We start from the raw sequence: 14,417 nt of genomic DNA on the forward strand, positions 1-14,417 counted from the left end.
TTTTTCTCTCTCCCTCTCTCTTATCCCTTTGTCTATGGCGTACCCTCCTGGCATTTGACTTAGTACTCCTTAACTTCCACGCCTCAGGGCTTTCAGTGAGAAGTGACTCAGTGCCTCATTACAACTGACCCATTATATTTTTTCTTTTTCGCCAGTATGGAGCCAGTTCACATGCTTTGTGATCAGGTGTCGAATCTGACACAAACGATGCAGGATCTGGTTACGTAATTCCAGAATATTGAATAATCTCAGTTGCAGGGCCAGGTATCTAGTTTTTTGACAGCTCTCTAGAGCTCTCCACCTCCGACTGCAGCTGCGATGTTTGTACCCTCTGACGTGCAGTTGGTTTCTCCAAAACCTGTATTGACCCTTCCTGAAAATTTTTCGGGGAACAAAGACCAGTTTAAGGTGTTCAGGGAGCGCTGTAAGCTATTTTTTACCCTGCGTCCTCTGTCTTCAGAGAATGAGTCCCAGCGGGTAGGAATCATTATGTCCCGAGTGGGCCTGCGAGTGGACCATCCAGACCTGGGAGTTTTCTTTATCCTTCCCCAAACCACAGAATGGTTTTCTGTCAATGCCGTCTTTGACACATTAGATTCAATTTATGATGAACCTGACAGAATTCAGGTCGCAGATGATAAGATCATGAATTTGACACTGGATCGGCACCACTGATGACTGTAGTACCAAATTCCAGCAATGGTCTTCTGAGGTTTTATGAAATGATGCAGCCCTCAGGTGCCAATTCCATAGGGGCCTTTCTGAAGCTCTTAAGGACTCTTTGACTCTTCATGCTCCCCCTTGTAATTTGGTTGAGACCATGACCAAGGCCTTACGAATGGAACACAGAAGCCATGAGCAATGTGGGGAGCAGCATGTCCACTCTAATATCCCCCTGAAACCTGTCCATTTACATGAGGTGGAGCAGATGGAGGTCAGAGCCATCAGTTCTCGTGCTGTGGAACGGAGATGTCAGCACCATTTAGGACTCTGCCTCTACTGTGGTTTTGCTGGACATTTTCTAAAGAACTACCCAACTCGTCTTCAAGCAAGTCATAAGGAAATGCCTATATCTGGGTGATTGTCGAGGAGGTCACCCTGACTTCCAGGTACCTGTTATGAACGTGCTCACACACTCACACTGCTAACTATTGAACTAAAGAACTTACAAAGTGAGACGCCATACCTGCACACAACTGGTCCCTGTAAAGACTAGGAAAGTCCCTAACCACACAACTAAAAAACAACTCCTCAGACCCTAAATGGCCTTTGAGGGGTTTCTTGTACCTCCTAAGGAACCCGAGGGGAGGTTGCAGCACAAATCCTACAAAGGGAAAGAAGAGTATGCAAGGAGGCACGAGAACCAAGGTTAAGAAACTAAACTCGTTCACACAAAATAGAAAGGGATAAATACAGAGGACCAAGTAATAAACGGACTATGTGAAAAAACACCCAGACCCCCAAAATAAAGGGAAAGGGTGTTGAGAAGGAGGACTCACAGTCAGACTGCAGGAAATGCAACTTGGGTTAATCAAGCTAGATAATTCCTAGTTGAGGAGCTGGAACTCCTAACACCATCTACATAGAAGTATAGCCAGCAAAGAAAGTCAGTGAGAGGTGATTATATGAAACCCATACCAAAATGTAATAAGACAGAACCAAAAGAGACAATGGAAAACACATGAAGTGAAGCAAACCAAGTAAAGGAAAGCAAGGACAAAAGAACCATCTGCATATGGATAGAGACTAATCAGGCTGTGGCCCAACAGTGAGGGAAACAAACCACACAGCAAAAGGTCACCAATTCGAGCCTCAAAACCGAACCACGACAGTACCCTTTTTCTCCTCTGATAAAGTATTGCTTAATACGGTGCTATCCTTCAAGAATCAAGTGTTATCAACATTGGTTTTAATTGACTGTGGGTCTGAAACTAACTTTATTGATTCAGGTCTGCTTTTGAAATTAGGAATAGGGACAGTTAAGTTGAAAAGACCCATTCAAATTTTTGCAATTGAATAAATTCCGTTAGTCCAGAATTAGTTCAAACAGGTAACGGGAAATTTACACTGCAAGTGGGAGCCCTTCACTTTGAATCTTTTTCTTGTTTTGTTTTCGATAATTTGCTTAGATTTGGAAATTTGGAAGGCTGATAGAAAAAGTTTGGCAGGTCTTGTCTTTAAAGTAGATGATAAGGTTTGGTAGTCGTCCAAGAACATCAAACGTACAGAACTGTTGGCGAAGGCGAGTTCGAAGTTGATTGGTCCCTATGAATTTCTGGAAGTGGTCAATCTGTTGAATTTTAGGTTAGGCTTCCTCTGTCTCTTCGCATCCCTAACATCTTCCACAAATCCCTGTTAAAGGAGTTTGTCCCTTCAGTCTCCCTCATCTCATCCAGTTTCTGTCGACAGCAGTTCAGAGTACAAGGTACAGAGAGTCATGAATTCTCAGAGGTTCTGAAATTCCATCCAGTACCTGATTTATTGAAAGGGCTATGGCCCAAGGGAGAGATCCTGGGCTGCAGCCTGATCTGTGATTGTCTGGTAAGGGACTTCCATTCCATTGTGAGTGACAACCCAGTCACCCAATCTGCGGCTGTTGTGTAGGAAGCTGAAGCTCATAAACCAGGTCAGGATGGATGAGGTTGGCAACGGATCCGGAGTCTAAATGGGCTGCCGTGGAGAGAGACCACTCTTTCCAGACCAAGGTGATTTGGGTCAAAACTTTTAGAGAGCTAACTTTCCTCTCCAGAGTCATCTCTCCGACTCTCCCAAGGCCCTGGAGGCTTACAGCCTCACTGGGCATTGATGAATATAATGTCCCTCTCTTCCATAGTCCATGCACATGTCACCATACCGTCGCTGTCACTCTTGTACAGATAGTTTGTCTCTCTCTACCTGCATCAGCTCTAGAACAGGAGGTGGAACTTGTGGCAGCAGTGGGTAATGAATGGTTGGAACCGACCTGGGAGGTTCCCTGAAAAAAGAAGACTCTTGAGCCTGCTCTACAGCTTGCTCATGGAAGCGCGGAGCAATTCTAGTAGCAAGGTATATAAGGTCACCCGGAGATGAAGGTAGATCTTTGCCTGCCAACTCCTCCTTGATACGACCAGACAGGTCCTGCCAGAAGGTTGCCACCAGGGCTTCTTCATTCCAGACTAGCTCCGCTGACAGAGTGCAGAAGCGTAAGGCATACTGATCCACGGTATCCGTGCTCTGTCTTTGAGTCAGCAGGGACGAGGCTGAAGACCAGGTGCAGCCAGGTTCCTCGAATACTGCCTAGAACATCTCCAAGAGTCTCCCAACATCCCGAGTTTTGGGACCTCCATGCCTCCAAATGTGGTTTGCCCAAGCCAGTGTTTGTAAGGACAGCAGAGAGACTATGAACGCAATCTTGGTCTGGTCCAAAGGAACATGATTAGCGTGGAGAGTGAAGTGGACCTGGCACTGTTTAATGAAGCTGGAACTCCAGGCAGCTTCACTTGAGACAATGTCGATGCTGAGGAAGGCGGACCAGTCACGGTCGAGGTGCAGGACAGGGTTGACACAGACTTGGACAAATCCTGCAACAGAGTTGTCATCACATTAATCGCTGCAACACCTGGTCTTAACGCTCCCATTAAGAACATACCTCCTCATAAAATACTTATACTAGAGACTTGGGGTCACTGGGTCTCTACTGGTCAGCGGTGTCCATGGCCGAATTTAATGTAACGCTGGTGGGTGTGGACCCACTGGGCGAGCTTACCCTGTAGGGGCATGACTAGGTGTCTACCATGTCTTCACTAGAGCCTCTGGTGGTGAGATTAGGCTAAGTTGTCGGTAGCCACCAGGTACCACCCCAGGGCAGTCCCCGGAACTGCAGCAGCTGTCTGCAAGGTCAGAGGCGCGGGTAAAAGAAGATACAGGAGAGTGAAGACAATCGTGGTCAGACAGTTCGAGGTCAGGGCAGTCAGCACAGGTTCAGGATACTTAGCCAAGGTCAGGAGAGGAGCGAAGAGGTCAAATACTACGTGTATATGAGTCGGGTCAATTGATGAAAGAAATAAAACACACAAGCACCAACAGGACACTAGCAGAACAAAATTACTAGGAACCAACATTTGGGCAAGGAGTGGTGGGAAATGCCTATTATAGCGCCTGCTAGTATGGGATAGGCCGGGGAATCCAATCTCTGCAGTAAGCAGCAGGGTTAAATTACTGCATAGACTGACCACGCCCCCTAAAGCCAAATGACATGCTGAAGCAGTAGTGCAATGGAGTGCTGCCAAATGAAAAACTCACCGAGCTGGCCTGATGCCAGGAGAAGCCATATGGAGACCATGGTGAGTAGGGCCGCACTGAGAAGGTGTGCAAGACACCGGTATGACATGATGTATATGCACCAGTCCCAGTGCCTCCTATTTGATGTATATATACTAGTCTCAGTGTCTCCTATGTGATGTATCCGGTAGTCTTGGTGTCTCCTATGTTTTCTATATACTGCAGACCTCCCACTGCTTGAGTTCTATAAATGTAATGTGAGCAGTGATGAATTTCCCATTATGAGGAGACATGCAGTGTAATATACATCTGTGTTTGGAACAACTTACTGCTACAATTAGTTTATTACAAAACTTATCGCAAAGAGTCGACTGTGCTCCAGACCGATGCGAACCTGGAAAAGCAGTTGCGAGTAGCATCATCATCATCAATACCACCTAACATTACAGCCACATCAATGAGAAGGCTCTTTAGAAGCCATCATACTTAGGGTGAGTTAATTGTTTGACCAAATAGAGCAGGAGAATTTCCAAGTTGATCATTTTCTATGACCTGTGAATGATGTTATAAATTGCAAACAACTGATTATAATCAAGTAAATGTTGGAAAAAGTTATATATATTTTCCATTTAAAATTACTAATTTATGTATTATTATTACAGGTATTAAATACTATACTACCAAAAAATTACTTCTTACATAATTAAAGGATATCAGAATACATGGAATGAAGAAGACCCAAATTTCATTATGCATGTGACGCGCCCCTGGGCCTTCATTGCGCGGCATCGCGCGCACGGGGGAGGGCTTACCCGGAGCCGGATCTGATGGGAGTAGTAGTCTCGTGGCGGTGACCCGGTCCGTGCCCAGGGAGTCAAACTGAGCGGCACTGTTTTGCAGTAGATGTTAAAATGTTCGACTACGCCACCCGTTGATTGCGGCTATGAGGCCGCCGCTGCAGGGCAGACCGCTGAGGCCGGTGATAGGATTGTGCAGCGTAGATGGTATAACCCCCAACGGGAGGGGTATGGCCTCAGGGCAGCTGATGTAGATGACAGTGGTGGTGATGGTGAAGCAAGGAAGCTCAGAGACGTGTGGTGTAGTTTCAAGGCTTTTACTCACAGGTGTTGCTCCGGTCACTTCGGCCAAGAGTAACCACCCAAGCCGTGCTGCCTCCACCAGGTGCGGGACTCGGCCAACTCCCGGGCAGTTCCAGAGCGTGGTCCTGAGCTCCCCTCTCTTCCTTCCTACTGGCCGTCCTCACCAGGGACCCACCTATGTCCGGCTCCCTCGGGCCTTTTGGTGGCGAAACCTGTCCCGGCTTCCCTGACCCTATTCGTGGTCTGCCTTCCTGGTGGATATGGCGAGGGGTCGCGCCAAAACTTGTCCACGACCTCCGGTTCCTGGCTAAGGATGATTAGCCTCTACCAGCTTGGGATCCGGTACCCTTTTCTGCCAACCCTTCACCCTTCTGGTTTACTTCTGGGATCTCAGGGTTCCCTCTTGTCTTGTGTCTCTGGGCCTCTCTTCCTCCTTCTCTCCACTACAGGCCTGGCCCTGGAGCTGGGCCCAGCCGGAGCCACAGCTCCCTGTCAGCCCTCCTGGCTGAACTCTCTCTCAGAACTCACCCTGTCTCTAGATGGTGCCCACCATATATACTCCCTCTATGTGTGAGCCCAGGTGACTAGCACCCAATGGGCTCCTACCTCTATGCCCAGAGCCCCTCCCCTATCTGCCCCTACACTACTGGGATGTTCCTCCCCCCTCCCCACTCCAGCCAGGGACAGACGCTGTCGTACCTGCACAACTATTTGGTGGGAGTACCGTTGTTCTGTCCCCCGGAAATGGGGTGAGTGTAGTGCATGCAGCTATCTGAGCTCAGTCCCACACTCCATCCTTACCCGGGCGTGGAATACCACACCTCTGGTTTGAGGTGCAATACCCCTGTAGCAGCCCAGTCCTCGGGGTGCTACATTCCCCCCTGGTAAACCACAGCACGTCCTCGGGCTGGAAAAGAGTAAAACATACCAAAACTTACAAACTTTTTTTTTTTTTTTTTTTTTAAACATACACTAACAGGTAAAACATTATAAGGCTGTGTGCCCACGTAGCGTTTTTCAAGCGTATATGCTGCGGAATTTCCGCAGCGTAAACGCTTGAAAAACGCATGTAGATCCGCACCCCATGGTCCCCAATGGCATTCCGCAATGTCAATGCCCATGCTGCGGATTTTTCCGCAGCGTATATGCTGCAGTCAAAAATCCGCAGCATGTTCATTAATTTTGCGGAAGCGCAGCGGAATCAATGTGCGGATGGTACCCAAGTCTGGAGGAGAGGAGACTCTCCTCCAGACCTGGGTACCAAAGAACCTGTAAAAAAAAGAATAAAATAAAGTTTATACTTATCTTATGATGTTTTCCCTCCGTCGCGCTGTTGTCTGAAGGACCTGCCACGTCATTGAGTCATGTGACCCACCACATGACTCAATGACGTCACCGCAGGTCCTGCACACAACAGCGTGAGCCGCTCAAGCCTCCGGACGGGGCAGAGAATGCATCAGAAGGTGAGTATAAAGTTTATTTTTTTATTTTTTACCATTCTGAACAAGTTGTCAAGCACTTTTCCAAGTGATGCTTGGAGAAGTGCTTGATAACCCGCATGCGGAAATGCATGCAAAGACGCCTCACAAACGCTTCTACCTGGCGGGAAAACCGCATGTAATATCCGCATGCGATTTTCCCGCCAGGGAGAAGCGTAAAAAATATGCTTCAGGTCCGCAACGTGGGCACATAGCCTAAAACATTATCAGAAAATATAACATGACAGGTAACTTCTTATATATATTATTCTAGCAGTATAAACTTTTGATATAAAACTTTTCCATAATAAACGTTCTTGATCCCTGGCCACCGTGCAACTTGTGACCGGGTAAAGTGCCACAGTCACTGGTAGAAAAACAGTTCTCCTATAAAACCGGTAGGGGGCGCCTTAGGAAGCGCAACTATTTACAGGATATGGCCGCTCTCAGTCCTCGGCCAGTGAGGATAAGGAATGGCTGCTCACAGTCCTCAGCCTGTGGGGATAAGGAATGGCTGCTCACAGTCCTCAGCCTGTGGGGATAAGGAATGGCTGCTCACAGTCCTCAGCCTGTGGGGATAGGGGCACACGGGGAACAATTCACACTAGTCCCAACGGGGAACACACTTTAATTAGCAGTATGACAAGTACCCCTACGGGTAACTATATACAGCTTCAGTTTATGCTACTTCCCTTCAGCAGCGGTGTCCTCTCCTTGTCTCCTCCTGAGGGTAGTCTTCAGACCCGTCCGGGTCCTCTTGATCTTCCTCATACCGCAGCTCTTCCTCCGTCAACCGGTGCACGTGAAGGGCGTACGGTCCTTTAGCGCACTGATGCCGGGTGAAGGTGACCTCATCTCCCAGGTAAAGGTCACGTCCGCGGTGTCCCTCTGGCAGGTGGGACTCAACATCCCTACTGGTGACGAAGACGTCGCCGGGGGTCCTGTGATCCCTGATAAAGCCCCAACCGTGCTCCAGTTGGAACTTGATTACGGTCCCAGTGGCGCGGGGACCGTGGGCTGCACGGGGGTTTCGCCGGGTCCGGCGTTTCTGCTCCGCGCTCTGTACCTGCAGCCGCTCCTCGCGGACCCGCCTCTCTTGCCGTTCTTTGTTGAAGACCTCTAGTTGTTGTCGGCAGCACTCCGCACGCTGGGCTGCGGCCGCCCGGGTCTCTTGGGTGAACCCCATGAGGTTTTCACCGGTGGGGTCCCATGCGAACTGAGCCTCCTCCAACGGGAGTGGGGTGATCTTGGCGGGCGCCGGAGCCGGGATCAGGGGCTCACACAGGGGCCATTCCTTCCGGAGTCGGGGATTGACGTACTCCGGTGGCCACACAAAGGACTGCCCATCCGGGCAAGTATGTTGTGCGAACAGGTCTTCACCCAAGGGCAGCACTGTGGAGGTTGAGGGCGCGGTGGTGGTAGCGGCGCCCGGATTCACCAGGCCTTGCGACCAGGCCGGTGGCACTCTGAAGGTGAAGGGCACTGTGGAAACGGCGGTGCCCGGGGGTACTCGGCCTTGCGACCAGGCCGGTGGCGTTTCCTGCTTGGCCGCGCTCAGGGTTGAGGCGCGTGACGTCACAGGGGGCGTGGCCGCGGCTCCTGCCGCTTGAGGCCTAGTTTGGAGCGGTGGCGGTGCAGCATCGGGCACGGTAAGGGGGATTTTGGGCTCTGCGACGGGGAGTTGGGGCAGGCGCACGGCTACTAGGCCTGGGGTGGTGACATCCCCTTTACCTGCTTCCATCTCTTCAGCTCCTTCCACGGCGTCGTCTCCGGCCTTCGTCCCTCCTGCACCATCCTCAGAGGCAGACAGACTCCTCGTCCCGGGTGGCGTCCTTTGCTGGCAGGTTCCAGCCTGCAGGGCCATTTCTCTGCTCCACTCGGCCAGCACTTCTTGCTGCACTCGGGCCATCTTCCGAGCCAAGCCCTCCAGCGCAGTCTGTGCATGCTCCCGATTTTTGGGGAGCTGTGCCAGGATCCCCACCAGGCCTTCTGGGGTGGCGGCCTGCAACAGGCTCCTGACCAGAGGGTCGGTGCTGCCTGACTCTCCCTCCATCTCCGGGTGCGATCTTTCCAGACTCCTCCAGGCTGCACCCATCCTCTCTCTTTTGTTCTTGATCCGCCCATACTGAGGGTGGTCCCGGGGCCACTTGGTGATTGTCAGTTCCAGGGGCAGACCCCTCGCTCTGATGGACATCTCTATCATTGCAGTCTCTGCTGGTGGGGGCGGTCTCCGCTTTTGGCGCTCTTCTGGGACCAGGCCCACGATGGGAGGTGGTCTCTTGCCACCCTCTGGCACGCCCATAATGGCGTCCGCTCTGCCAGGGCGGGAAATCATCTCAGATGGCGGGAATCGTCTCCTAATGGCGGGAAACTCCGTGGATGGCGGGAAAAGGCTGCAGATGGCGGGCAAACGGCGGGAAACGACCCGAGATGGCGTCCGATGGCGGGGACCCTCTGGAATTGGCGGGAGACTTCTTCTTACGGTACATATAAACTTTTCTTCAGGCACGCAGTACCCGGTAGTTGCGGGCACGAAATCCTGCCGACTACGCCAAAAGTTGACGCGCCCCTGGGCCTACTTGGTGTAGCGTTGCGCACGCGGGGACTACCCGGAGCCGGGCCTGTTGGGGGTAGTAGTCTCGTGGCGGTGACCCGGTCCGTGCCCAGGGAGTCAAACTGTGTGGCTGAGTATTAGCAGTAGATGTTGGACGACTACGCCACCCGTTGAATGCAGCTATGGAGCTGCCGCTGCAGGGCAGACCGCTGAGGCCGGTGGAAGGATTGTGCAGCGTGGATGGTATAACCCCCAACGGGAGGGGTATGGCCTCAGGGCAGCCGACGTGGATGATGGGGGTAGCAGGAACCACTCAGAGACGATGCGGTGTAGTTCAGGGTCTTTACTGGTGATAAAGATAGACCCTCCCAGAGTACTGGCTAGCGATCGGGGCCTGGTCAGTCTTTGAACAGATGGGATTTCCCCTGGCCAGGCGGAGTTGTAGGCCTCCCCAACTAATTGTACTCTTCTGGCTACCTTGCTAGAGGCGGGTAAAAGTAGCCCACGTCCCTGAGTGTACCGTGTGGTGCTCACCCGTATGGCCGGTGACTCGGGGCCTTCTAGTGGCTTCCGCTCCGCGATGGCGGTGCTGGTCCCACGCGTGTGACCGTGCCTTCGGGTTTCTTGGCCAGAGGACCTGAAATCCCCTGCCGGTCGGTTTCTGCTGCTGGGTAAGGATTCATCCCCACAGCCTCGGACTCCGGGTCCGGTGGTAACTCTTCAATCAGGGCGAGCTCTACAGCTGCCAGCCCCTGATTCCTTTTAGCACGACTTCCCCAGAGCTCCAGATCTCTCTTTCCTATAGCTGCTTCTCCTCTTCTTAACTCTCCTTCTTAACTCCCTAACCCTGCCTCAGCCCCAGTTTTATATAGGGGAAGTTCTTCCCCTCTCAGGACTGGGCAGGAGGTGTGGCATGCATATGATTCCTGACCAAGAGACCTCCCACCTGCTCTCAGACATAATATTGCTATTACTGTGGAAACCAGACCCCTGGGGTGCCACACATGCATTTCCAAATAATAAGGCAGCTTATAAGACGTTGGCTTTGCTAAACACCTGAACACTTTCGGAACATTAAGAAACTAGTTGATAGAATTATTGCATCCAAAATAAATGATATATATTATGTTCTAACCATTTTAGTCAAGATCGATATTTTCATGAAAGGACCAGATGAAGACTTCGTCCTAATGCTTTGCCAGCAATCTTTCCACCAATTTCTAATGTAGAGCAAGGTTCAGCTAATAGATCATCTAAGCATAAAAAATCATCTTGCATTTATACAACTTCCCCAGAAAATTAAAAAATGGTTGACATAGGTGTTAACATAGATGTTTTCTTGACCAAAATTTGTCGTGCCGTTAGCACAGAACTTCTCTTTGGAAAATACATGCTGCTACACAGACAATGCCTCAGAAAGGTTTATCCAAGGGATGTGTGTGTGACAACTCAAAATATGAGTCAGAAAATAAAGGTTTAGATAAGTTTCATAAAAAATAAATTGAAATTCTTAAAACTAGTGAAAATTTCAATATTTTGAATGTTGATGTCAATTCATACCTGCAAGATCCAGCAACATCTTCTCAAATGGCATTTACTGACATAACAAATCCAATATCAATATCTGATCAACTCTTATCAAACTCCATAAGCAGTGCCGGAATGGTTGATGACACGTTAATCCAGCAACACCAGAACTGTTACTGCAAAACAAAATAACGTCACTCTGGACTATGCAAACCAAGTGAAATGTTTACCAGTGTTTGAAGATACTGAATCAGATCATTGTCCTCATAGTCAAAGTATAATGATTCCACATTCTATTTTGAAGAATCAGATAAAGAGGATGAGGATGATTCTTTCGATTCAGTCTCTGATGAAAATGATTTAAATGGGAATAGTTTAACTTTATCAGAACAATTTGAAGAAATACACAGGTGGTCAAAATTGTTGGTACCCCTCGTTTAATGAAAGAAAAACCCACAATGGTCACAGAAATAACTTGAATCTGACAAAGTAATGATAAATTAAAAATGTATGAAAATGAACAAGTGAAAGTCAGTCATTGCATTTCAACCCTGCTTCCACAGAAATTTTTAAAAAATTAAACTCATGAAATAGGCCTGGACAGAAATGATGGTACTCTTAACTTAATATTTTATTGAACAACCTTTTGAGGTAATCACTGCAATCAAACGATTCCTGTAACAGTCAATGAGACTTCTGCACCTCTCGACAGGTATTTTGGCCCACTCCTCATGAGCAAACTGCTCCAGTTGTCTTGTGTTTGAAGGTTGCCTTTTCCAGATGGCATGTTTCAGCTCTTTCCAAAGATGCTCAAAAGGATTTAGGTCAGGGCTCATAGAAGGCCACTTCAGAATAGTTCAATGTTTTCCTCTTAGCCATGCTTGGGTATTTTTAGCTGTGTATTTTGGGTCATTATCCTGTTGCAAGACCCATGACCTGCGACTGAGATCAAGCTTTCATACACTGGACTGCACATTTCTCTCTAGAATCCCTTGATAGTCTTGAGATTTCATTGTACCCTGCACAGATTCAAGACACTCTGTACCAGATGCAGCAAAGCAGCCCCAGAACATAACAGAGCCTCCTCCATGTTTCACTGTATGGACAGTGTTCTTTTCTTGATATGCTTCATTTCTCTGTCTGTGAACATATAGCTGATGTGCATTGCCAAAAACTTCCATTTTTGTCTCATCTGTCCATAGGACATTCTCCCAGAAGTTTTGTGGCTTGTCAACATGTAGTTTTTCAAATTCCAGTCTGGCTTTTTATGATTTTTTTTCAACAATGGTGCTCTCCTTGGTCGTCTCCCATAAAGTCCACTTTGGATGAAACAACGACGGATGGTGCGATCTGACACTGATGTTCCTTGAGCTTGAAGTTTACCTTTAATCTCTTTAGAAATTATCCTGGGCTCTTTTGTTACTAATTGTATTTTCTGTCTTTTTGATTTGTCATCAATTTTCCTCCTACGGCCACGTCCAGGGAGGTTGGCTACAGTCCCATGAATCTTAAATTTCTGAATAATATGTGTAACTGTAGTCACAGGAACATTAAGCTGCTTGGAGATGGTCTTATAACCTTTACCTTTAACATACTTGTGTATAATTTTCTTTCTATTCTCCTGAGACAACTCTTTCCATTGCTTCCTCTGGTCCATGTTGAGTGTGGTAAACACCATGTCACCAAACAGCACACTGAGTATATGAAGCCCTATATACTGGCCCACTGATTGATTGCAAGATTCTAGACACTTGTGATGCCAATTAGTGGAGACAACTTGATTTAATATGTCTTTTTTGTCACATTATTTTCAGGGGTACCATCATTTCTGTCCAGGCCTGTTTCATGAGTTTAATATTTTTTAATTTTTGTGGAGGCAGGGTTGAAAAGCAATGACTAACTTTCATTTGTTCATTTTCATAGATGTTTAATTTATTATTACTTTTGTCAGATTCAAGTTATTTCTGTGACCATCGTGGGTTTTTCTTTCATTAAACGAGGAGTACCAACAATTTTGACCACATGTGTACATTTCTATTCATTGGATCCTGCGAATGAACCTACATTTATAATATTTAAAAGCTGCTTAAACAGACTTCTGTCAATTATACCATGTCAATTTAGAAATTCTTATCATGGAACTCTTACACATGAATGCTTCAAAAGGGTGGGTTCGATGTTAAATATTGATGTTCTTAGCACAAACAGTCATACCTCAAAATTGTGGCACCGCCAACCATATACACATCGTTTTCCAATTGGAAATATTTTAATACCCAGTGGGTTCATTCTTAGCTGTTCTAGTTTTCCGTTTGTTCAAATAATTAACATTTGGATGATATCCCATTCCACATTTTACAGACATCAAAGGAAATTTCTGTTCCCAACAATAAATGAATCATCATTGGCTCACAGCAAAATCAAAATTATCGCAAAGTCTGAGAAACCAACAAATTTGTGTAGCAGTAGATGACCAGACAGATCATCCAGGCTTTTTGCTAAATATTGTATATACACTATGATGGATGTGATGTCTAAAATAATATTTGGATTTAATGTACAACAGACTGTTCCACCACTCTACTCTGTGTGCGTTGAAAAAAATGCTTTCCAGTCAACTTTAGAATAAATACTCTCTGAAAATGTGAATGATAGGATTGTTGCTACTGACCACCACATGGGGTTAAGGAAAATATTACGAGGAGTACACTCAGTTTAACATATGGCATGTAGCAAAACAGTAGGCAAAAAAAATCTGTGCGCATCCAAACAAAAAAAATGTCTAAAACTATAATTGGGTTGCACCAATTAAAAAACATTTATGGTGGTGCTCAAAAACTGCAAGAAAGACCCAAGATATTCTTATTGCACAATGGAAATCTGTAATGCACCACATAACTAATGTGCACAAGTGGTCTAATAATTCACTATATCCAAAATGCCACCACGGACAGCTTCCTTAGGATACAAAATGGCTTCAGATAAACTCTATTCCGCATGAACGGTTGAAATGTATAATGGACAATCCGGCTCTCCTCCATGATATTCACCAGTTAACATTTTTCTGTCATACAGGAGAATTTGAAGTACACAATAGTAGTGCATTAAAATATAGACCTAAATTATGAATGGAATGGCAATGGCTGCTCTAACTGAACTTGCTGTATTAGACCACAATTACGTATAACATAGGACGGATTGAAGCCTCTGCAATGAATACTGATGAAGCCACTGAAGACCAAAGGAAAGAGTATCATGTAGAACAGGGGTGGGCAATTCATTTTTCCAAGGTGCCACATAAGAAACTGGCACTGCTGTGGAGGGCCGAACCAATCAACTGATCTGATCTTAAAGGGGCGGTCCAAAACCAAAGGTGAATTTCATACTACATGTATATTTAATGTAATATTCTAATCTCCTTTTCAAATATTCTTCAATTAATAATTCCCCTCTCCATTCTGACTTCCTGTCCTGTTTTTTTTTTTTTTTTTTAAGTTC

The 14,417-nt window shown here is 47.1% G+C and overlaps 1 pseudogene; it reads left to right on the forward strand.

The window, feature by feature from the left end:
• Positions 1-820: 820 nt before the first annotated feature.
• LOC141272782 (uncharacterized) lies at positions 821-14,047 on the forward strand (annotated as a pseudogene).
• Positions 14,048-14,417: the final 370 nt, after the last annotated feature.

This window comes from Phyllobates terribilis, unplaced genomic scaffold, assembly GCF_046119375.1.
Source record: "Phyllobates terribilis strain yellow unplaced genomic scaffold, ASM4611937v1 Scaffold_1__5_contigs__length_1240528914, whole genome shotgun sequence".
Taxonomy (NCBI): domain Eukaryota; kingdom Metazoa; phylum Chordata; class Amphibia; order Anura; family Dendrobatidae; genus Phyllobates; species Phyllobates terribilis.